The sequence below is a fragment of the Sapajus apella genome, unplaced genomic scaffold (assembly GCF_009761245.1).
Source record: "Sapajus apella isolate SASKATOON/1434 unplaced genomic scaffold, GSC_monkey_1.0 scaffold3, whole genome shotgun sequence".
In the NCBI taxonomy this organism is placed as follows: domain Eukaryota; kingdom Metazoa; phylum Chordata; class Mammalia; order Primates; family Cebidae; genus Sapajus; species Sapajus apella.
The window spans coordinates 28,187,517-28,212,208 of record NW_022436943.1 but is presented as its reverse complement, the minus strand read 5'-3'; the positions used below and the strand labels follow the sequence as shown (position 1 = coordinate 28,212,208).

General features: G+C 35.5%; 1 protein-coding gene and 1 pseudogene across 50 annotated transcripts in view; both read right to left on the bottom strand.

Moving 5' to 3' along the window:
* Positions 1-24,692, bottom strand: part of RIMS2 (regulating synaptic membrane exocytosis 2) — a 692,961-nt gene that overhangs the window by 399,151 nt on the left and 269,118 nt on the right. The gene's annotated exons all lie outside the window — the stretch shown is intronic.
* Positions 21,640-21,737, bottom strand: LOC116536306 (annotated as a pseudogene).

Below are 24,692 nucleotides of genomic sequence, written 5' to 3'. Positions count from 1 at the left end.
AAACATTTTAAACAGAAGAGGTATTTATTACTCTGTACGACAAGAAGTCAGTCTAAGCCTGACTTCTTTTGCAGCACTAAATGATGACCAAAAGGCAACAGATTCTCTCTAACTTATTGCACTATAATCCTGGACTTTGGATATTACAGTTCAGACGTTTCTTACATGTGTTAGAAAGGAGAAAGGTCAAAGCCAGAGAAGTTGCACTGACACGTTCTCTTTGTCCAGATGGAGTCACAAGGCTGAAGCTACAAAGCAAAGATGAGCTTTTTGCTTTGCAGCTGCTATCGTGGAAGAGAATGTATAGTAGAGGAATAAAGTGAGAAAAGAGTGGTAATGGATATAGTGAGATCACATAGACACATTTCATGATCTGGTGACTATTATTTTGATTTTCCAATTAAGTATAATTCTAAAAGCAAAAAACTGATTAGAATATAATAACAATTGTATGATAAAATTAAAAGTATTAAATATTGGGCATTCATGTGGAATTAATGATCAACAACTACTCTGAGATTAAACTAAAGGCCAGACTAAGCACAATTTTGCATGTAAATATATATCCTAAATAAACAAAAATATTCCAAAGCAAAACGTAAGATTCACAACTCCAAAAAAGATTGATAAATGAGGACCTTTAAAATAAGAACAATATTAAATATTGAGTTAAATATTGAGTAACAGTTTTTTTTTATAATATATATGAACAAATAGCTGCTTAAGATTAAGGACAAAAATAAAAACAAGTGAGCATTATACTGTGCAACTGATTTGAAAAATAATTTCCATAAACTACAACTGTCCTATTCATACATAATAAGGAAATAGCTCAATAAAACATTCTGAGGCACTAGCCATGTCCTTAGAGTCTTCATTAAATGGGACATACATTTGTAATCCTAGATTTGTATATTAATAACGAACCACTTATTTGATTTCTTATCCATCAACTTTGGTAACTCATTGGAATCATTCTGAGTAAAACTGTATGTAACAGTATATACTCTCTCAGCTATTATCAAACATTTGAGAAGACAGTCTTGCAGATTTGGAGTGGAAATACTCAAAGTTTAATGTAATAACATTGAATGTCTCTATCTATACATAAATAACTAAAAGAAAACTTAAATTTCTTGGAAATCTTTTTAAAAATAACTGAGTTGTACACCTGTAGTCCCAGCTACTCGGGAGGCTGAGGCAAGAGAACTGCTTGAACCCAGGAGGTGGAGGTTGCAGTGAGCCGAGATCGTGCCACTGCACTCCAGCCCGGGTGACAGAGCTAGTCTCCTTCTTAAAGGAAAAAACAAACAAACAAACAAACAAACAAACAAACAAACCCTGAGTTATCTGTATTATCTCGCCAGGACTGAAAGATGGCAAATCAAACAAACTATTAATTAAAATACTGAATTAATGTTCATGGTGGCTAGTATTAGATATATGCCATATTTATCATAAGGAGAATCACTGATTTGATTGTTTAACAAATGAATGCTTTCAGGCATAAACTATATGCATAAACTATGAAGGGCCACCAACTTTCCTCTTTTTAATCCCCTCTTTTCAAATTGCCATGTGAACTTATTCTTGACAAATTAATCAGTTACAATTGAAAATCAATTTAGCGTAGCAGACACAACAGCTTCTTCTGAATAAAAATGTTTTGCGATACCATTCCCATATAAAAGTCACATATGAAACACAGAAGTTTTGTATTCTCTGTGACATGTTAGTTAAGTTAAAACTTTACATAAAAGCGCTTTGTGACATAGAAAGTTGGATAAAAAGACAAGCTCCAACCATCTCTGTCTTCGAGAGACCCAGCTCACAAGTAACAACACTCACAGGCTCAAAGTAAAGGGTTGTAGTAAGATTTACCACCAAAATGGAAAACAAAAATGAGCAGAATCGTTATTATTACATCAGATAACACAGATTTTAAACTACTAAAAAGTAAGAAGGACAAAGAAAGACATTACAAAATGAAAAAGGGTACAATCCAACAAGAAAAAATAAGTATTCTATACATATGCATCGGGTTCAATTCTGGAGAACCCAGATTCATAAAACAAGTTTTTCTTGGCCTACAAAAAGACTTAGACAAGGACACAATAATAGTGGGGAGCTTCAACACACCACTGACAATATTAAACCGATAGTCGAGGCAAAAAACTAACAAGCAAATTTTGGATTTAAACTTCACACTTGACCAATTGGACCTAATAGACATCTACAGAACACTCCACCCAACCATCACAAAATATATGCTGTTCCCATCTGCACATGGAGCATATTCTAACATTGACCACGGGCTTGGTCATAAAGCAAGTCTTTTAATAAATTTTAAAAGATAATATACCACAGGCACTCTTGGATCACACATTACAACAAAAATAAAAATCAATATCAAGATGACCTCTCAAAACTACACAAATTCATGGAAACCAAACAACTTACTCCTCAATAACTCATGGGTAAACATTGAAATTAAGGAAGAAATAAAAAAAATTCTTTGAAATTTATGAAAATAAAGTCACAACTTACCAAAATCTCTGAGACGAAGCTAACATAGTGTTAAGTGGAAAGTTAAGAGAAAAGTGGCAAATGCCTTTATCAAGAAGTTTGAAAGATCTCAAGTTAGCAATCTAACTTTGCTCTTAAAGGAACTAGAACAAAAAGAATGAACCAATCCCAAAGCTAGCAGAAGAAAAGAAATAACTAATATTAGAGAAGATTCCAATGAAATTGAGATGCAAAAATCCATAGAAAAATCAATGAAACCAAGAGTTTGTTATTTGAAAAAATAAACAAGATTGATAGACAACTAGATTAATAAAGAAAAAAGGGAGAAGATCCAAATAAGTATAATCAGAAATGATAAAGATGACATTAGAACTGATCTCACAGAAATACAAAAGTTCCTCAGAGAATAGTATGAACATCTCTATGCACACAAACTAGAAAACACAGAGGAAATAGATAAATTCCTGGAAACACACAATCTCCCCAAGACTGAATCAGGAATAGATTGAAACCCTGAATAAACCAGTATCGAGCTCTAAAACTGAATTAGTAATAAAAAACCTACCAATCAAAAAAAGCCCTGGACCACATAGATTCACAGCTGAATTCTACCAGTTATACAAAGAAGAACTAATACAAATCCTAATGAAAATGTTACAAAAAACTGAGGAGGAGGGGCTCCTCTCTAACTCATTCTATGAAGTCAACATCAGTCTAACACCAAAATCTGAAACATAAACCACGAGAAAACATCAGGCCAATATCCCTGATAAACATAGATGCAAAAATCCTCAACCAAATACTAGCAAACCAAACCCAACAGCACATCAAAAAGTCAAGTAGGCTTTTTCCTGGGATACAAGGACGGTTCAACATACACAAATCAATAAATGTGATTTACCACAAAAATCATACCATCATCTCAATAGATGCAGAGTAAACTGACGATGAAATCCAACATTTTTTTCATGATTAAAAAAAAAAAAAACCCTCAACAAACTAGGCAACAAAACAACATGCCCCAAAATAATAAGAGCCATCTATTACAAACCCACAGCCAGCATCATACTGAATAGGCAAAAGCTGCAACCATTCTCCTCCTTGAGAAATGCAACAAGACAAGGATGTCCACTCTTAATGACTCCTATTCAACATATTACTGAAGTCCTAGCGAGAGCAATCAAGCAACAGGTAAAAAAAAAAAAAAAAAAAAAAAACAGCAACAAAAACATCAAAATAGGAAAAGAAGAAGTCAAACTATCTCTCTCACTGATGTTGTATTCCTATACCTAGGAAACCCTAAGGATTCTGCCAAAGTCTACTAGAATTGATAAAGATTACAAAATTAATCTGTCATGTTTCTATACACCAATAATGTCCAAGCTGAGTGCCAGATCAAGAAACCATTTACAATAGCCACAAAGAAAATGAAATATCCAGGAATACAGCTAACCAAGGAGTTTCTAGAAGGAGAACTATGAAACACTGATAAGAACAATCAGGGTCTACACAAATAAATGAAAAAATATCCCACTCTCATGGATTGGAAGAATCAATATTGTTAAAATGTCCATACTGGCCAAGGCAATTTACAGATTCAGTGATAATTCCTACCAAACTACTAATGTCTTTCTTCATAGAAAAAGAAGAAAAAAAATTGTTCCAAAATTCATATGTAACCAAAAAAGAGCCTGAATAGCCAAAGCCACCACACACACACACACACACACACACACACACACACACACACACGAAAGCTGAAGGCGTCACACTATCTGAACCTCAAACTATGCTATAAGTCTACAGTAACCAAAACAGTATGATACTGGTGCAAAAACAAACACATAGATCAATGTAACAGAAAATAAACTCAGAAATAAAGCCTCACACTTAGAAGCATCTGTTCTTTGACAAGACTGACAGAAGCAAGCAATGGGTAATGAACTCCGTACTCAATAAACGGTGCTGGAATAACTGGCTAGTCACATGCAGAGGAATAAAACCAGACCCTGACCTTTCACCATATACAAAAATTAACTCGAGATGGATTAAAGAGTTCAATATATGACCTCAAACTATTGAAATCCTAGAAGAAAGTTAGAAAATACCTTTCTCAACTCAGCCTTAGCAAATAACTTTTGGCTAAGTCCCCAGCAGCAATTGCAACAGAAACAAAAATTGACAAGTGGAACCTAGATAAACTAGAGTTTTGGCACAGCAAAAGAAACTATTAAAAGAGTAAACAGTCCACATACAGAATGGGAGAAAAAAATCACAAACTATGCATCAGAAACAATTCAACAAGCAAAAAAAACAATCATTAAACAATTGGCAAAGGGCATGAACAGACACTTCTCTAAAGACGACACACAAGCAGCCAGCAAACATATGAAGAAATGCTCAGCATCACAAATCATTAGAGAAATGCATTTCAAAACCACAAGGAGATACTTACTCTCCCATGCCAGTCAGAATGGTTATTATTAAAAAGCCAAAAAAGAAAAACCCAGGTTTTTTTGGTGAGACTGGAAAAAAAGGAACATCTATACACTGTTAGTAGCAATGTAAACTAGTTCAACTGTGGAAAGCAGTTTGGAAATTTCTTAAAGAACTTAAGACAGAGCTACACTTTCACTCAGCAATCCAATTACTGGGTATACACTCAAAGGAAAATAGATCATTATACCAAAAAGACACATTGACTCGTATGTTCACGGCAGTGCAGTTCACAAGAGCAAAGACAGAATTAACCATTGCCCATCAATGATAGATTGGATAAAAAACTGTGGCACATATACATCATGGAATACTACATAGCCATAAAAAAGAAAGAAATCAGCCAGGCGCAGTTGCTCACTCCTGTACTCTCAGCACTTTGGGAGGCAGAGGCGGGCAGATCACCTGAGGTCAGGAGATCAAGACCAGCTTGACCAACATGGAGAAACTCAGTCTCTATTAATAGTACAAAATTAGCCAGGTGTGGTGGCACATGCCTGTAATCCCAGCTACTTGGGAGGCTGGGGCAGGAGAATCACTCCAACCTGGGAGCAGAGGTTTTGGTGGGCCAAGATGGTGCCATTGCACTCCAGCTTGGGCAACAACAGTGAGATTCCATCAAAGCAAAAAAAAAAAAAAAAGAAAAAAAGAAAGAAAGAAAGAAAATAAAGAAGGCAATCATGTACTTTGCAGCAACATGGATGAAGCTGGAGGCCATAATCCTAAGGAAATTAATGCAGGAACAGAAAGCCACATCCTATAGGTTCTTACTTAGAAGTGAGAGCTAAATATTGAGCATTCATGAACATAAACATGGGAACAATAGACACTGTGCTGTACTTGATACAGGAGGGAGAGAGCGAGCTATTGGTCCAAAAATTACCTACGTACCATGCTTGCAACCTGGTTGGAATGAACCCATTGAGGTATACTGCAATTGAGCACAAACCTGCACATGTTCATCTTGTCTCTAAAAAATTTTTTTTAAGTAAAGTGCTTTGTAACCTACAAAATTTAATTCCACTGTAATACTATCTATGATGTTAGTTTCAGACTTCAAATAAAGAAAATCATTTTAAAATGTATTTAATTAATTCATGATTAAATTGCTAAAATTAGCCCCCAGGTCCCTATGTGAGTCCATTGCTATTATATCCACACTATTTTCTTTCATCACTAGCTTGCTTCTTAGTTCAATTAATGCTAATTCCCCTCAGGCAAACCAGCTATTATGACATAAAAGAAAAAACATGATTCAATCTTGCTGGAAGTTGCAATCACAATCCTACCATCAAAATAGCCTCTTCACTCTCTAAGATAATGTTTTCAGGGGGAAAGTCATTAGTGTCTATCCCATCTTGGAGTAAGGGAGAAGAATACAGAAGCTGCAGTGGAGGATTTGTCTAAATGCCCATCTGCCTGAATACCATTTGCAGCATCTACACACAAGAGATACAGAAAGGTGCAATCTAGCTGGCTCTAATTTTTTTTTTTTTTTTGGTTCTTCACAGTGCTGAACGATAAAATAATGATTTTTCTGAAAGTGCTTAGTTTTCCTATTGTACATGTCCTTGCACTGCAATCAAAAGTATATGTAGCAAATTAAATCATAATATGAATAAAGTCCCATTTTGCATATTAGTGCACATAATTTATTTGGTTTAATTCATTTCAGTCCAAAAGTGTCATTCTTTTAATCTTGAACTTTCAAGTTGCCTCTGTGTTTGTGTGTGTGTGTGCGTGTGTATGTGTGTACATGGCATTTGTATAGACACAGGCATACACATCTATACATACACAATTGGTTTACAACTAGCAGCTGTAAGAATACTGAAATCAAACTATTTTCAGCACATAAAGACAAGGAAGAAAATATACTCTACTCTTAGTCATATATTCGAAATCTCATTTTCTAACTATATGAAATATATTTTTTCATTAATATTATTTTTCTTATTTATTCTATTCTTATTTTAAGGAATCATTCCTACAACATTATCAGATTTTTTCATGTCTTATTGACAGTATAAATATTTCTGAATTATCAAAATTATAAGGCAACTTTATAGATAACTGGCAAAACATATAGTCTACAATTATTATTAGAAATATATTATCACATACCAATAGACTATTACAACCATTTTAAAACCAAATTCCTTGACTCTAAGAATTAACAAAAATAAAACTAGATATATAACTGTTTGACTATGGCTGGTCACTTCATTTCCCTTTTCATCTTCGATGTTACTTAATGAAGAAGAAAAGTTTAAATGAATATTAAAAGTTGTTTTCTAAGCACCTTTCCCATTATGCCTGAATATAAAAATTCACATCAGATTTGACAAAAATAATTTACAACACAAAACTATATGAGCTTGTAAGTTATTTTTTCAAAACTCCAAGAAAGTTAATAATTAGGATATTCTTTAACATTTATCTAAAAGTTATAAAAAGCTTTCCCCACTCAAGGGCAGAATAGATTTAACATAGGGAAGCATATTTAATGCACCTTATACTCAATAATTAGTTGTCTTATCCAGTAGTTAACACTGGATAAGAAACATATAGGATTCTAAATATACTTTCAGATAAAGAAGATCATGTGCAACAGAGCAGATCTAGTACATTTCAATCATTCACATTAAAAATATATGACTTACCTACTAAACTCCAAGACTATTTCTTAGCTCTGTTCATTTAATAGTTGTTACAGGAAATGTAAGTACAAGGTAAAAGTACGAATAGTCATCCAAAAAGAATAGGTGGCCGCAAAAGATAAAAAGATTAGAACTAGGATGCCTCCAGTCTCTTCACCCTCAACCAAAACCACAGCATTTGGTCTTTGGCATTCACTGGAGAACTAAACAAGCACCAGGGAGCTACATTGGAAAATGATCCTTCCTATCAGACAGTGTACTTAGCAGCCTCTGTAACAGGACTCCAAATAGCACAGGCACCAGAGGAAATCTACTGAGTTGTCAACGACTTAGGGACCCTGATCATGATGGAGTAAGAATTTTGACAATTTATTATCAATACCAAGTATATATTATATTTTGAAATAAAATACTCATTGCATAAGAGTAATGTTTTATTAAAATGGAATAGTATTTCACTCTTTCGTTCTAATAGAAATTACAGATACAAATCTTGGAAATTTTTCTATTTGTGCAATATATAGTAATATGTAATTAAATAACTATATTTAAACAGTAAAGACTAGATCAGGAATGTTACCTTCATTTATAAGGAATGATTTCTGGAGTGAAATAAAAGAGAGTGAAAAGAAAAATGTTAATACCTTGTTAAATAAGATATTGGCAAATTTACCAATATTAAATACTGTTTTTCTTCTAGTATGGAATCCATTCAGTAATTGTTTTTTTCTATGTCCATCCTTTTTAACAAAGTTACATGTAAACAGCTATATTAGGACCATTTTTCTTTTTGACATTTTTCCTCACCAACTTACTCTATGACTATATATCCACCTTCCTCTTTAGACAAAACAGTTAATTATTATGACATGGTAAAACACTGAAATCTGTAGAGAGTTCCTAAGTCACAGTATTTCAGGAAGACATACATAATTTTTGTTTCTCCCTATGGTAGAGACTGTTAATGTCCTTTACAGATACCCTTTACCAGTCTTATGAATCCCTCCTGCAGGTGCTGTGAGTTTTGACTACAATAATGGCAAACATTTTCCCTTCTCCAGAGAACTGCCCCCCTCAACTAACAGAAGTCACTGCAGGAAAGTAGCACTGCCATTCCCTCCCCAGGTATGGTTTAGAGCTAATGACCTACATATGGAGATATCAAAGTTGGCCACCCTTGCTTCAAAGGAAAAAACAGTACCTTGCAATTTATACTCAAAAACAACTCTCCAAAACACACACTTCCCCATACACACATAGCCAGGATTAGCCAAGGAGAGGCTTTACCTGAGACCACATGCTTCCTCAGCTCTTTTCCCATTCCTGTCTTGCTTCCATCACCACCTTAAAGATTTTTCCTGAAGAACATTCCTTCAATAAATCATGTGTACAGAAATTCCTGTCTTAAGCTATTTCTAATGAACTTGACCTCAGATAATTAATGCCAGGAGTGAGCCTAGAGACAGACACTAAGAAGGAAATTCTGGAGTTGGATTACTTGCTGGCCAACTAGAAATGAACACCCCATCATTGCTGTAAGTGGAATGAATACATCTGTGGTCCCTGCCACACAGTAGTAATGCAACTGTTAATATTTTCACCTATAATGATTGGAATAGATTATAGGTAGCAAGGGGTGCACTGGATTATGCAGTATCTCTATCATTTAAAGGTATGGGAAAGACTAGAATTAGATGGTCATTGCTGAATGCCAAGCTGACACATTAAAAATTAAGAATGACAAGGTCAGAGAAGTCAGTCATTAATATAAAGCATAGTGTGACAGTCAAAAGGGCTCTCTAGCATTGTTTAAAGGGTTCTTCATCTCTTAAAGTTAGAAAGTTAGAAGAGAGACTATACTAGAAGACTAGTCACAGAATTTGATTATAAGACTTAGACAACTTCAGAGAAGGCTAAATTATCACTCTAAGCAAGTCTTCTACGCTAAAGTGAGGGTCTTGTCAGAGTAGGGCCCAGAGCAAAAAAATAGATCCACAGTTGGTCCAGAGCATGACACAATCCCATATAACCCATGGTACCAGAGATGTCTGTTAGAACTGCAACATAAACCCACAGGGCTCTAGAATAGAGCATACTGTCAAAGCAGAAAACCATTCATATCATGTAGTCCTGGTAGAAATGGAGCATCTGATCTCAAGACATCTAGTGACCATGAACCCAGAAGCACCCATCATGAAACCCACCAAATCATAAGACCAGAAAGACTCAGCAACATTCTATTTCTAATAAAATGTAAGTCACAGATCTGGGCCTAGGGTTGAGCAGGTCCAGATGGGACAACGCAGCTGCCCGAACAGGTGGCTCAGACAACCAAGTTACTTAACACTGTGGCATCCTCTGAAGCATCAGAGGATGCCTCTGAATGGCATCAGTGCCGCCTCTGAAGTTCATATCACTTGAAGAAAAAGGCCACGCTTGGATAATAAATGGGTCAGCTCAGTATTTAAGTGTAACCAAAAATCAAGTGCTTCTTCACTTCAGCTCCATTCAGTGTTGACCTTCAAATAAAGTAATGAGAAGAAATCCTCCCAATAGACAGAGTTTTGGTTAGCAAACTGGTTACCCATTGTGTAAAAAGAAAAGAAGCCTGAGGTAATAATACATAAGAGCTCAAATAGCAGTGAATGTTTAGCTGATTGATCAGGGGCTATTGGAAGATCGAGGACAAGGAGTTCTAAAAAAGAGGCATGTGCATGGGCATTTGGGAGCTGGCTGAGGGTATTTGGATCCTTGCATTACATATTTATGTGTACCAGAGAAGATCTGCTACACAAGAGGTATTAAATAACCAAGAAAATCAATGAATTCATCATGAGATATCTGCTGGTCTCTGTCCTCACCAACTCCACCCACCTCCAAGTGGAATAATGCCACACTGACAGATATGTAGACAATGCATGTGCCCAACAGCATATTCTACTTCTAACATGATGTATATAACCCCTACTTCTGCTGAATGCCTGATCCAATGATCCTACCACATACTGTGCCATCCAGAACTCTTCAGTCTGACAGAGCAGTAAAATCCCCCATTAAACATGTAGCTAAGACTACTTACAGTAGACACCTTGCAAGGATGGGACACTATCCTTCAGAATACAGTATATTCCTTAATTCAACGGCTATCATATGCTGCTATGCCCCCAATACATAGAATTCACAGATCTAAGAACCAAGGGATAGAAGTAGGAGTGGCATCACTAACCATTACTGCCAGTTATCCACTTGGGAAATTTGTATCATACTGTTACTTCAGGCTCTGTGAATCAAGAAATCCTGGTTCCTCAAGTAGGGGATGCTTCAACAGGGGACACATAAAGCTATGACTACTGCCTGGTCACTGTGTGATCCTTGTGCCAGAAAAATAAATAAATCACCACACTGGCAGCAGTACTTGACCCTAATCACTGTGAACAAGTAACACAGCTACTACAAAATGGGTATGGAAGGATATGTTTGACATTCACGTTATCCATTGGAGTGACTTGTTATTTCCAAGTCACGTTGCAACTATAAATGGGAAACCATAAGTGCATGATGACAAGGAGAACAGACTCTGCAGGGATGAGGATATGAGTCAATCTACCAGGTAAGTCACGTAGATCAGTAAAAGTGGAAAAAAAGCAACAACAAAGAAAGTGTCAGTTATGGTCACAGGATAAGAGATATGTTTTTATAGAAATTGTGAGCACAGAATCCTGGAGGATCTGTGCCTGAATAGAGTCAACTTAATTATTAGAGGCAACTGGCTCTGACTAGCACAAAGCGTATGCTAATGTACACATTGTTGGTGGCTTATCCAAATCCCTTTTATCTGGATAGTGCATTCATTTTCCAGTTGCCGTGAATATTGGCTGCTAATTACACATAGCATCCCTGTTCTCCAAAGAAATAAACTCAAATGATAGCCATCTCATGGAGGAGGTTACCCTCATCCCAAAGATAGCTCTGATAGAGGTATACAGATAAGAGAAAAAAACTGAGTAATGATTTATGCTCAGAGTCCTTCACCCCCATGTCTAGGCTTAACCTGAAATCATGCTCTTGACTAGTTTTTCTTTCCCTATCCTGCTTCATTTATTCCCTTACAGTTTATTCCTGAAGAGCATTACCACTATAAAGCATATGCACCTGAATTCTTGTCTTAGGCTCTGCTTCTAGGCAATACTCCTCTTTTTCTTTCTTTTTCTAATCCTCAGCATAAATTCAAATGAACTGCAATCTTCAAGCACAAGGCAGTAAAAATAAAATAGACTTCAAGATTAGTATTAATTAATGTCAAGATTCTGACTTCTAGCCCTCAGGTCCCATATTTCATACAAACTTAATAAAAAAGAAGTGACACAGCCAGTCATCTGGAAATGACTTTTCTATTGGGCAGAATCAAGGTAAGACAAAAGGCCTAGTTTCAGAATGGTTTGTCTGAAAACAAGTTTTCCCTGTAGTTAAGGTCACTGGTCAGCATTAGTTCTTCAAGAATAGAGACCCTTAGCATCTTCTTCCCCACCTTCCTCCTCAGTGCCTATAAAGCACCTGGCAAGTTGTAGGTACTTAAATATTAGTTCAAAGAATAAATCAAAAGCTCTGGATAACAGCTGCCTTTGTTTGAAACAGGTGCTTTTTAATTTTCCCAGGAGGAAAATAATGGACACATAGTGTCCTAGACAGGACTTAACAAAATTTATTACCTACATCAAGGTCAAAGTTCTCAAATAAAATAAAGGATATAATCAAGTTTTTGTCTCAGGTTGTGCAAGTCTCTCCAAAAGGGGAAAAGCAGAGAAGAGACAATCTGCATGAAATCAGTTGTAGAAGAAAAAAACAGGTAGCACTTCAAATGTTGTATAACACAAAACAAATAAGGAAAAACAGGAAAAGGAGCAAAGCAGTAAGATAAATTGAAAGAAAATTTCAAAAACATAAAAACTTTGAGGTGAAGTGCAAGTAACATTTATGTCATTTGATTTGATCAAATCCCTCTATTACCGTTGCCATAATGAAAACATATCTAGGGCCCAGGGGTGCCTCAATGCAGTTAAAAATCAGGAAAACAGGTCAGGCACTGTGGCTCACACCTGTATTCCCAGCACTTTGGAAGGCTGAGCTGGTAGATCACCTGAGGTCAGGGGTTTGAGACCAGCCTGGCCAACATGCTGAAATCTCATCTCTACTAAAAAAAAATACAAAATTTGGCAGGACATGGTGGTGGGGGCCTGTAATACCAGCTACTCAGGAGGCTGAGGCAAAAGAATAGCAAAAGAATAGCCTGAACCCATGAGGTGGAAGTTGTAGTGAGCCCAGATCATGCCATTGCACTCTAGCCTGGGTGACAGAGAGAGACCTAGCTAAAAAAAAAAAAAAAAAAAAAAATCGGGAAAACAGTTACCAAACATTCATGAAAAGGATAAAATTCTTCTCAAATTCTTCTCTATCGCCTTGCTTGCTCTTTATTGCATTTTTGATATTTTAGTTAGTGGTCTACATATACAAATCCACAGCCTCTACTTACTCCTCTGTCACTTAAATAAGCATTACAGTTCCTTCTGGACAGTATTATTCCACTAATATCAACACACTACCACAGAGTGCCTACCATAGTAGAAAAGTCTGAATTAGAAATAAATGAAAAAGATGAAAGAAAGCATTTCAAGAGAAACTAAAAGAGTCAAGATAAAGAAAATAAGGACAGTACTGCAAATAAAGAAAGCACTCAAGATCCAGTTAGGAACTATAAAAAGAGGCAAAGCTGGCAAACAGAAATACAGAATAAGAAAAAAAGAGACTTGGAGAGAGATCCAAGATGGCTGATTACTAGCAGCTCAGGATTGTAGCTCCCAGTGAAAGCGCAGAGAATGAGAGGACACCACACTTTCAGATAAATTTTTGTTGCTCACGGACCAGGAGATTCCCAGTGGAGGAGCCCCAAGTGTTGCCAGCGTGACTCTTGTGGCCGGCGTGGCGGAGGCAGTTCTCGGTGCAGAGTAAACGGGACTGGGTCCCCTTTTGGTCGACGTTTGGAGCTCCGGGAAGGCAGAGTTGCCCATTTAGCTGATTGAAAAAGGGACTGGAGAGGGAAGCCAGACCAGAGATTCCTGGGCAGAAAAGCACCAAGAATCTTAACACTGCTGTTTTAGCCGGCACAGTGGGTTGCTCAGATTTCTGCACTGGGAATCAACAAGTTGGACATCCACTCAGAGACCCAATTTGAAAGTCAGTAATTACAAAGACGACAGGTGGATAAATTTACAATGACGGGAAGAAACCAGCGTAAGAAGGCTGAGAATACTCAAAATCAGAATTCCTCTCCCTCTACAGGGGATCACAGTTTCTCATCAACAAGAGAACAAGGCCTAATGGAGAATGAGTGCGTTCCAATAACAGAATTAGGCTTCAGAAGGTGGATAATAAGAATCTTCTGTGATTAAAAGAACACATTCTAGCCCAATGTAAAGAAACTAAGAACCTTGAAAAAAGGTTTGACGAAATCCTAACGAGAATAGACAATTTAAAGAGGAATATAAGTGAATAATGGAATTGAAGAATACGAGAACGCCACAAAGTATGCACAGGTTTTAACACTCGAATTGATCAAGCAGAAGAAAGGATATCAGAGGTCAAAGACCAACTTAATGTAATGAAATGAGAAGACAAGATTAGAGAAGAAAAAGTAAAAAGAAATGAGCAAAGTCTCCAAGAAATGTGGGACTATGTGAAAAGACCTAATTTACATTTGATAGGTGTACCTGAATGTCATGAAGAGAATGAATCCAAGCTGGAAACTATTCTTCAGGATATTATTCAGGAAAACTTTCCTAACATAGTAAGGCAGGACAATACTCAACTCCAGGTAATACAGAGAACACCACAAAGATATTCCTCAAGAAGAGCAACTCCAAGACACATAATCGTTAGATTCACCAGGGTTGAAATAAAGGAGAAAATTCTAAGGGCAGCTAGAGAGAAAGGTCAGGTTACCCATAAAGGGAAGCCTATCAGACTCACAGCAGATCTCTCAGCTGAAACCCTACAAACTAGAAGAGAGTGGGGTTCAATATTTAATATCCTCAAAGAAAAGAATTTTCAACCCAGAATCTCATATCCAGCCAAACTAAGCTTCATAAATGAAGGAAAAATAAAATTTTTCGCAAACAAGCAAGCACTCAGAGTTTTCATTACCACCAGGCCTGCTTTACAAGAGCTTCTGAAAGAAGCACTACACACAGAAAGGAACAACCAGTATCGGTCATCCTAAAAACTTACCAAAAGGTAAAGAATATCTTCGTAATGAAGAATCTATATCAACTAATGGGCAAAATAGCCAGCTAGCATTAAATGACAATATTAAACTCAGAAATATCAATATTAATCCTAAATTTAAATGGATTAAACGCCCCAATCAAAGACACAGGCACACAAATTGAATAAAAAGTCAAAACCCATCAGCGCACGGTATCCAGATCCATCTCATAAGCAAGGACACACAAAGACTCAAAACAAAAGGTTAGAGGAAGACTCACCAACAAAATGGAGAGAAAAAAAAAGCAAAAAACCAGGAGTTATAACTTTCGTCTCTGACAAAACAGACTTTAATAGTAACAAAGACTAAAAGAAACAAAGAAGGACATTACATAATGGTAAAAGGATCAATGTAACAACAGGAGTCAATGATCATAAATATATATGCACCCAATATAGGAGCGCCCAGATACATAAGACAAGTTCTTAATGACTTATAAAGAAACTTGGACTCCCGCACAATAATAGCGGGAGACTTTGACACCACATTGTTAATATTTGACGGATCAACGAGATAGAAAATTAACAGGGACATTTATGATTTGAACTCAGACCTGGAACAAGTAAACTCAGTGAATATTTATAGAGTTCTTCACCCCAGGTCCACAGAACATACATTTTTTTCAGTATCACATTACACCTATTTTGAAAATGGCCACATAAATGGAAGTAAATCACTCTTCAGCATTTGCATAGCATTTCACAGATTTAAATGAAATATTGGTTGGCTGTTTGTTTGTTATTTTCTTCCCTTATTCCGTCCTGTCTCTGCTGTTAAGTACAATTATTGGCATAAAAGAGGTTTTTAATACCTATTTTTAGATTGCATTCCAGCCTGGGCAGTAGAGCAAGACTCTTGTTCTCTCTCCCCCTTTTTCTTTCTCTTTCTTTTTTTCTTTCAAAAAAAAAAAAAAAGAAAGAAAAAGAAAAAAAGAGACGTTAGGAAAGGTAACTTACATAAAACTTAAAAATGTGACATTACATTTCCTTACAGACAACTCACAGCAAAGTAGGAATATATAAAATCAACACTGCCATAACTCACAAGAAATAGACTATGGGACCAGGTATAAGCTTAATAAAAGACTAAACTGAATGCAAAAACCTCATGTTTCAGGATAAACCATTGAATGTCAGGCTTATCCTATAGATCATTAGAATTTACACTTAGAAAGGGATTCTTGTTTAATGAATACAGAGCTACAAAGAAATATGAAAGCCAGAAATTCCATCTATGATTATATGTAACAAATGAATTGACATATGAAAGAAAGAAAATTAGATTATAAAATATATGGCCCTCACAAAAAGCAAAGTTCTTCAAATAAAATTTTGCCTCCCCATCTTTACAGCAGAAACCTTATGTCCATATAAAGATTTTTAAGTAAATATTCACAGCAACTTTATATGTAACACCAAAAATGTAGGAAAAAACAAGATGCTCATCAACAGGTGAACAGCTATACAAATTTTGGCATATCTATACAAGGGAATACCAATGCTCTGTAATGGATTTAAAAATAAATGAAGAATAATTTATACACATAATAACATGGATGAATCTCAAACTCATCATACTAAGTGAAAGCAGTCAGATTTTTAAGAATACATAATATAATTTCATTTATATAAAATTCTATAAAACTCATACTAATACAGAACAGAAAGCACATCAGTGGTTGCTCAGGGATAGAGCAGAGCAGAGATGGATAGGAAGCAGGGATTAGCGAGGGGTTAAACAAGAAACTTAGCAGTTATACTGATGTTATATTATCGTTACTATGGTGATGTTTCCACAGGTAAATACTTGTGTATATTTGTGTGTTTTACATATGTTCAGTTTATTGCATATCAACTATACCTCAACAAGCTATTTAAAAAATCCATGCCTCTCTCCAACTTCAAATTTCATGTTCTTCATTTAAATGATATTCTACCTTTTTAATAGAAAGCTAAGTGATCAGCAAAATTGCATGGAAAGATGCTCAACAAATAAATCTATTTCCTCTTCCCCTATTCTGTGTCTCAGAGAAGAATCTGCTATAGTAAAGTATTAACTGGAATCCATGTTGGCCTTTGGGATTAAGATCTGTGGACTTCATGATCTTCCTATTCTACTCAAGTATAAGTAGAGTCTATCATAAAAAACTGGAGATGTTGTATTAGGCTGTTATTCCTCCCAATCTTTACCCCACATATGCTAAATTCCTAGAGTGTGGGAACATTCAAGCCCTTTTTCTTCTACCTAGCAAAAAGCATATCTCACATGTGGTAACAATATATCCAGCTTTAAAAAATTATGTCATTTTAATTCAAAGCACCTGGGTTTGGGTCCTAGTTTCTGCCAGTTGTGAAATCATGGGCATGTTACTTATCTGAACATAATTTCTAAAACCTGTAAAATTATGATAGTATACTAATACTATATGATTTAGAGAGTTATATTAATGATTACCTAAGATAAGTGAAAGTACTGATTAATTGTAAGGCATCAAAATATTAACAAGCATTCCTTTTGATTGTTTTAAAATCATTTTCACTAGTAATAGCAGGTAGTGATAGTAGTAATTAATGGGGCAGTTGCCTAATAAAGAAGAATTATAGATCATGTCTCCATATTTTGTGCTTTTCCTACCACTATTGGCTACAGAAATCAAGTATACCCATAAAAAAGAATGGTACAAGGTGATATAAAAAAGAGTGACGTACAAATAAGAGATTTTGAATGTGTTAAAAATGTTTTGAAAAGGGGTCTTTGACTATTCTCTTCAAAACTTGCTTAAAATTGAAGTGATTGTAGGTTTAACTTTTACAAGCAACAATAAAATGGTATAATTTCGAGAATATAAGATTTTATTTTGTTAAAAAACAGACGACAGAGAAATACAGAAACTAAGAAAACATACCTTTCTGCAAAAAAAAATTAAATTAAAAAGTAGAAAAGATTATCATGAAGCAAGAAGTCTATTCTATTAAGAGCTGGAAAATGCTGAAATGCTGAAGTACATTGAAAGAGATTTTTAAACACAACCAAGTCAATATAGTAATAGTCTCTTAAAAATTGAATATTTTACTGAGTGTTTGGCAAAGAGAAAGAACAGCTAAGGTAGAAGAAAAATAGGGGGAAGCAGAAAAAAAGGTAGATTATTTCAGTAATATGAATGAAAAAAGACTAGAGACTAATCTCTCATTTTCTCTCTGTCTCTTCTTAACCAAAAATCGCTGAAAACAAATGTTCAAAGAAAATAAAAGGTGAAAGTATTTGCAGGTTTGCCATTTTGAGGAAAAAATAAATTTATAAAAGCTACAAAGAAAAGTTACTAACAAAGTGGTTTTATTTCTACATGATGGCTTTCAGAGCCAATGACATTATCAAAGAAGAGGGCTGAGCTTGAGATAAAACTTGAAAGATTTTTAAAAATAGAGGACTTGAAAACTAAATACAGTTCAAGAAAAGAATCATAATCAACCTTCAAGAGGGATGAACCATATCTGGGACTGATAGTTCTGTTTGAGTATAGCTGAAGTAAATCTCTTAAAACCTTTAATGAAATATGGAAATAGAAAAAGACTAAACTGACTACAATATTTTTCTCTTTTAAAAATATATGGGATTAGAGGCTGCTTAGCACAATAAAAATACAGCATACTTTTTATAGATATTACCTCATAAAAATTGGTGAAAGTAACCAAAGACACACAAAGAAGGGTGTCTTCAAAGGAAAACATGTTAGTCCATTTCCACGCTGCTGATAAAGACATACCTGAGACTGGGCAGTTTACAAAAGAAAGAGATTTAATGAAGAACTCACAGTTCCACACGGCTGGGGAAGCCTCACAGTCATGGTGGAAGGCAAAGAGGAGCAAGTCACATCTTATGTGAATGGCAGCAGGCAAATAAAACTTGTGCAGGGAAACTCCCTTTTGTAAAATCATCTGATTTCATGAGACTAATTTGCTATCATGAGAATAGCATGAAAAATACCTGCCCGTATGACTGAATTACCTCCTACTGGGTCTCTCCTGCAACACTTGGGAATTTAAGATGAGATTTGGGTGGGGACACAGCTAACCCATATCAGAAAGAAAATTCAAATCATGCCAAAAAGTTATTTTAATTACAACAATTATAAATTTTTATAAGATTCTGAAAGATTATAAAAAGACAAATAATTATTAATAGATATGCCATAGTATCATATGGTAAAACTCATTGCTATAAAAGAAATAATAAGGTAGGCTTCACCATAGTTATGAGAAAATATTATAGATGGGCAATATGCACTACTCTATAGTTTGCCTTCAAAAGAAGAAATAATCACTTAGGCCCCTACAAAGCTTTGAATAAAACCACTAACTCAAAAATTACATATGCCTAGAACTAAGAAGAATATGAGGGAAAAGTGTCAAACAGACATGCTCAGAAAATACCATCAATATCCTTCTTTTAAAAGTTACTGAGAGCATTCATTGTCTGCTGAAAAATAAATTACATTTAAGAAATCAAGGACAGCCAGGGACAGTGGTGCATGCCTGGAATGCATAATATGCCTGGAATGCATATCAGCAAGGCTGAGGCAGGAGGATTGCTTGAACTCAGGAGTTCAAAATCCAACCAGGGCAAGATAGCAACATCCTGTCTCCTTAAAACCAAACAGTAACTCAAGAACAATGAAATTCTTAGGGTTAAGAATTAGAGAAAGCAGGAACAGAAGCAGAAGCACTAAATTCTCATGAAAATATATTGATTTGTCCTTGATTGATAACTAAATGTTCTTGTAGACTGAATTGTATCTGCTCAAAATTCATGTTGAAGTGCTAACTCCCAATATCTCAGAATGTGACTATATTTGGAGACAGGGCTTTTAAAGAGGTGATTAATTAAAAGAACACCATTAGGGTGGGTCCTAATCCAATCTAACTAGTGTACTTACAAGAACAGGAAATTTGGATAGAGACAATAAGGGTTGTGTACAAAAAGGAAAGACCCTGTGAAGACACAGCAAGAAGGCAGTTATCTGCAAGCCAAGGAGCTAGGCTTCAGAAAAAACCAAAACTCCTAACACCCGTATCTTCAACGTCTAGCTTCTGGAACTGTGAGAAATAAATTTCTGTTGTTTAAGCCACCCACTTTGTTTTGGCAGCCCTAACAGACTAAAACAGATGAGTATATGTTTAAACTTTTTTAAAAAACTTCTATAACAACCAATGAAGTTACAAATAGAACAATATGAAAGCAATTAATGACAATGAAAAGCAATTCTATGTATTCATGGTAGAAATGCAATTACCTTTGGGAAAGCAGTTACACAATAAGTCTTAGAAAAGTTGATACATTTTGACCTAGTAATTAAACATCAGGGCATCTTTCAGAGTGAAATATTGAATTGAAGAAAAGAACTAATCAGTAAGAAGCAGTAATAATTAATAATAATTAATTAATTATAATGTTATTATTTACTTAGGGTTTCTTATTTGCCAGACCATGTTCTAAATGCTTCACCTAGTTTAGCTCATTTAATCTTCATAAAATTCGTTGCCACATTTTTTATTTTTTTAGTTATATTTAAAATTATAAAGCCCAAAGCAATCGCTGTTAATATTTTGGTACAGCTTCTTCAGTTTCTTTAATTCTTATTTCTATGCTGTTTTATTTCTTATATATAAAACAAAAACAAAAACTACATCTGTATTTTTCTCACTTGACATAGAAGAAAATAGTCAAAAGGCATTATTCTAATATCAAATAACTGAAATTATAAGGGGAGTCAATAGAAAACTAGAATTTTGCTTTACATGCCAGATTTTATGAACATACCTAAAATGAGGTAAAGCTCTACTCTTTTGATTACCATAATCTCACATATATTTGGTTGTTTTTGTTTATTTTTCACTTCAATCATAGTTGCACTAGGAGTAATGTCAGTGCTGAATAAGTATAGGAAATAAAGCTATTGCTTCTTTCTTTCTTTTTTTTTTTTTTTTTTTTTTGAGATGGAGTCTCGCTCTGGTGCCCAGGCTGGAGTGCAGTGGCGCAATCTAGGCTCACTGCAACCTCTGCCTCCCAGGTTCAAGTGATTCTCTTGCCTCAGCCTCCTGAATAAGCTGGGATTACAAGAATGCCTTTTTATAAAGAGGAAATAACCAATGTTTTTAGAAATACATATAAGAAATCTGTATAAGAGAAAAAACAGGAATGATGAACTTGGGCTGAATATCATGATAGCCACAAACTGGAGGAGTTAAGGAAATGGAATGAGGTAATAAACAAATGGCTACATGTAAATGATTGCCACAGTTCTAGCTCTCGCTTGATAGAGTAGTTTCACAGATGTTTATTACATTACTATGAAATAATTAACAGGTCTCTGAGTAGCTGGTGTTAGGTTTGCCTTCTTTCTAAAAACAACTATAAAACTGGGTAGAATGTGAAACAACCACTTTTATGTGTTGGACAAGACAGAACATAAGACTGAGATTCTTAAGAAAGTGGTAAGCCTCACATTAGGTTTCTGCCTGGAAACAATCTTTCCAACTGTAGTATCAGGAACTGGAGTCCAAGCAGAAAGCATTGGTTTTATTGAGCATAAGAAATACAGTCTGGTGTCAAAAATATAGATTAGAATTCAGGCTTGTTAAGGCAGCTCAAATTTTGTTTGTGTTTTTGTTTTCCTCTACAGATTCATAAAAACTTCTTTAGTAACAAACTACAGAAATAATCCCTGAAAGTATAGTCTTTGCAGCTAGAATTTTTGATGCAAGGTACTAGGACAGCAGAGAGCTAAGTGAATAAGCTCCAGAAATAGGAATCAAAGCTTTGCTCTTGCTCCTGCCCAAACTCTAAGCAGTACATAGCAGACTATCTGGAGCCTGTAGACTGCACCTGCTGAGGGCTAAACGTTGAAGAGAAATTTCAGAAGTCACACCCTACTATAAAACTCTCTGATCAAGCAAGCTTGGAGATATATTCGTGAAAATCCCAGGGCATTCAATTGAGGTCTCGCAAATGCTATGCATTAAGTGTAAGAAAACCATATCCTAGAAGTAAGGGTTGTGCCCTATGATAAATGGAAAAAAAGAGTACTGTCCAAATAAAGCCTAAAACCAACCACTGACAAGAACAAAGTGAACCTCCTTAATTTGGCTGCCTGACCTAATAAAAATTAGCATTCTTAAGATCAAAACATAATATAAAAACTCTAGAATACATCATTTAGGTGTTTGGCCTACAAAGAAATGTTACAAAACATCCAAAGAAGCAAGAAAATGAATCCCTAACCATTGGATTCATTTAGAAAATGAACAAAAAGTCAATATAAACATTAGAAACAGTCCTACAGATGATTGGCAGAGAAGAATGTTGCAACTGGCAGAGAAGAACTTTAAAATAACTACAATGAATATGTAAAAGGATTTAGTGGAAAAGTGGATAAAGAAGGAAAATAGATGGGGGAATTTCAGCAGATTAATAGGAACTTTTAAAAAATGCCAGTTCTAGAATTGAAACATGCAATAACAGAAGTGTAGAGTACACTGCGCATGATTAACAGTAGAATGGAATAAAATCAGAGGTGTCCTATCCTACACCTTCTGCTTATCCAAAATATATGTAACTTTTGAGAAATAATATAATGGTAGACACTCTGACATTATTAGATAATAGAGTGAGTGATGTTGAGATTGGTAACTGTGTTCTCACAAATCACATAATGAAAATAAAAGCTACCAAATAGTCTAGTCTTGTTGAAACCAATATGGAAAATAAATTATGGTGACAGGCAGGAAATGTTACTTTAAAATTGGACCTATTTTCTTTGGCTTCTCCTTTTGCTATAATGCTGGGCCACATGCCTCAGGAAAACAGCTGTATTAATTCTAAATTACAATTTCTAATGACTTTTGCTTACATGTAGTTTAAATATTGCTAGCAGAAAAGGAAGTGAGAAAGATTCCAAGCAGGTGAAGGATTTGATATGCTATTGCTGGCTTTGAAAATTGAGGGAAGAAGGCCTGGCACAGTGGTTCACACCTGTAATCCCAGCACTCCGGGGGGCGGAGGTGGGAGGATGGCTTAAGCTCAGCAGTTTGAAACCACCCTGGGCAACATTGTGAAACCCACTTCTATAATAAATACAAAAATTAGCCAGGCACAGTGGCTTTTACCTATAGTCCTAGCTACTTGGGGGCCTGAGGCAGTAGAATCACTTGAGCTGGGGAGGTCGAAGCTGCAGTAAGGTTGAAGCTGTCACTGCACACCAGCCTGGCCAGATCCTGGCAGGGTGAGACCCTGTCTCAGAAAAAAAAAAAAGAAAGAAAGAAAATGGGGATACTATAAGGCTAGTAATATTAAGAGGACTCTAGAAGCTGAGAGCTGTCCCCAGCTAAGAGCCAGTAAGGAAATAGTGACATCAGTGCATAACTGCAAAGAAGTTCTGGCAGCAATCTGAATTGTTTGGAAGTAAATACCTCCCAAGAGCTTTCAGATAAGTGCCAATGCTAGTCCACTTCTTGATTTCATCAGCAGAGACTAATCCAAGACCACCTGGACTTCTGACCTACAGAACTGCAGGACAGTAAACAAGTAGAGTGTTTTAACCCACTAATCTTTGGTAATTTACTAGACAACAATAGAAAACTAACATATAATGCATTTTTGTTAAGTGTTTTATAAATTAAATCTTCTTTGCATTAACCATCATTAAAAAAATAAATACAGAAAATTAAAAGATTCATATGCTCATGCAGGTGAACAATTCCATATAATCTTTGCACTGTACTATCAAACTGTGGTACCACTTTTCATTCATTGAAATTGCTCATCTATACATTTGTTGCAATGCCAACACTAAAAAATACAAATAAGAATTTCCTTAGCTGTATGTGTTTCATGGGAAATATGGTAATATTTTTTAAAGGACACATTTCTCTGTGTATTTCATCATCAGATTTACATTTTGTGAAAATAGTTTTTATAACAAGCTGTTCAACTTCTCTAGAAAAGGTAGGGTGTCCTATTTTTATATTCATCATGTTTTGTTCCAAAATTAAGACATAACTCAGAAAGACCCAAAAAATTATTGTTGAGAAACTTATTGCAAAAAATACATTGTGTGGCATGGAAATTTTATTTATTTATTTATTTATTTATTTAGAGATAGGGGTCTCAGTCTGTCACTCAAGCTAAAGTGCAGTGGTGCAATCATGTCATGGCTCACTGCGGCATTCAACTCCTGGGCTCAGTGATCCTTCTGCATCAGCTTCCCAAATAGCTGGAACAACAGGTGGGCACCACCAGGCCAGCTATTTTTTTTTTCTTTCTTTTCCTGTTTTTGTAAAGAAGAGGAGGTCTCACGATATGCCCAGGCTGGTCTCAAACTCCCAGCCTCAAGGATCCTGCTGCCTGAGTCTCCCAAAGGGCTGGGATTACAAACACCATGCCCAGCTAGAAAACTTATTAATTTAAAAGATCAACCATGATTACAAATAATTATCACAAAATTCTTCAGCACACACTTTTCATTTCTTATACTGTGATTGATACCAGTTAAAGAATCAATTGATCAATTAAATTCATCTTTAACCTACTCATTCTCATTACAAACATAAATCAAATTTCCTTCAAAAATTCCCTATGGAAATTGTCTTTGAAATGGATGCCCAACCAATTTGAAGGTAGAGAAAAAGTATGATAGC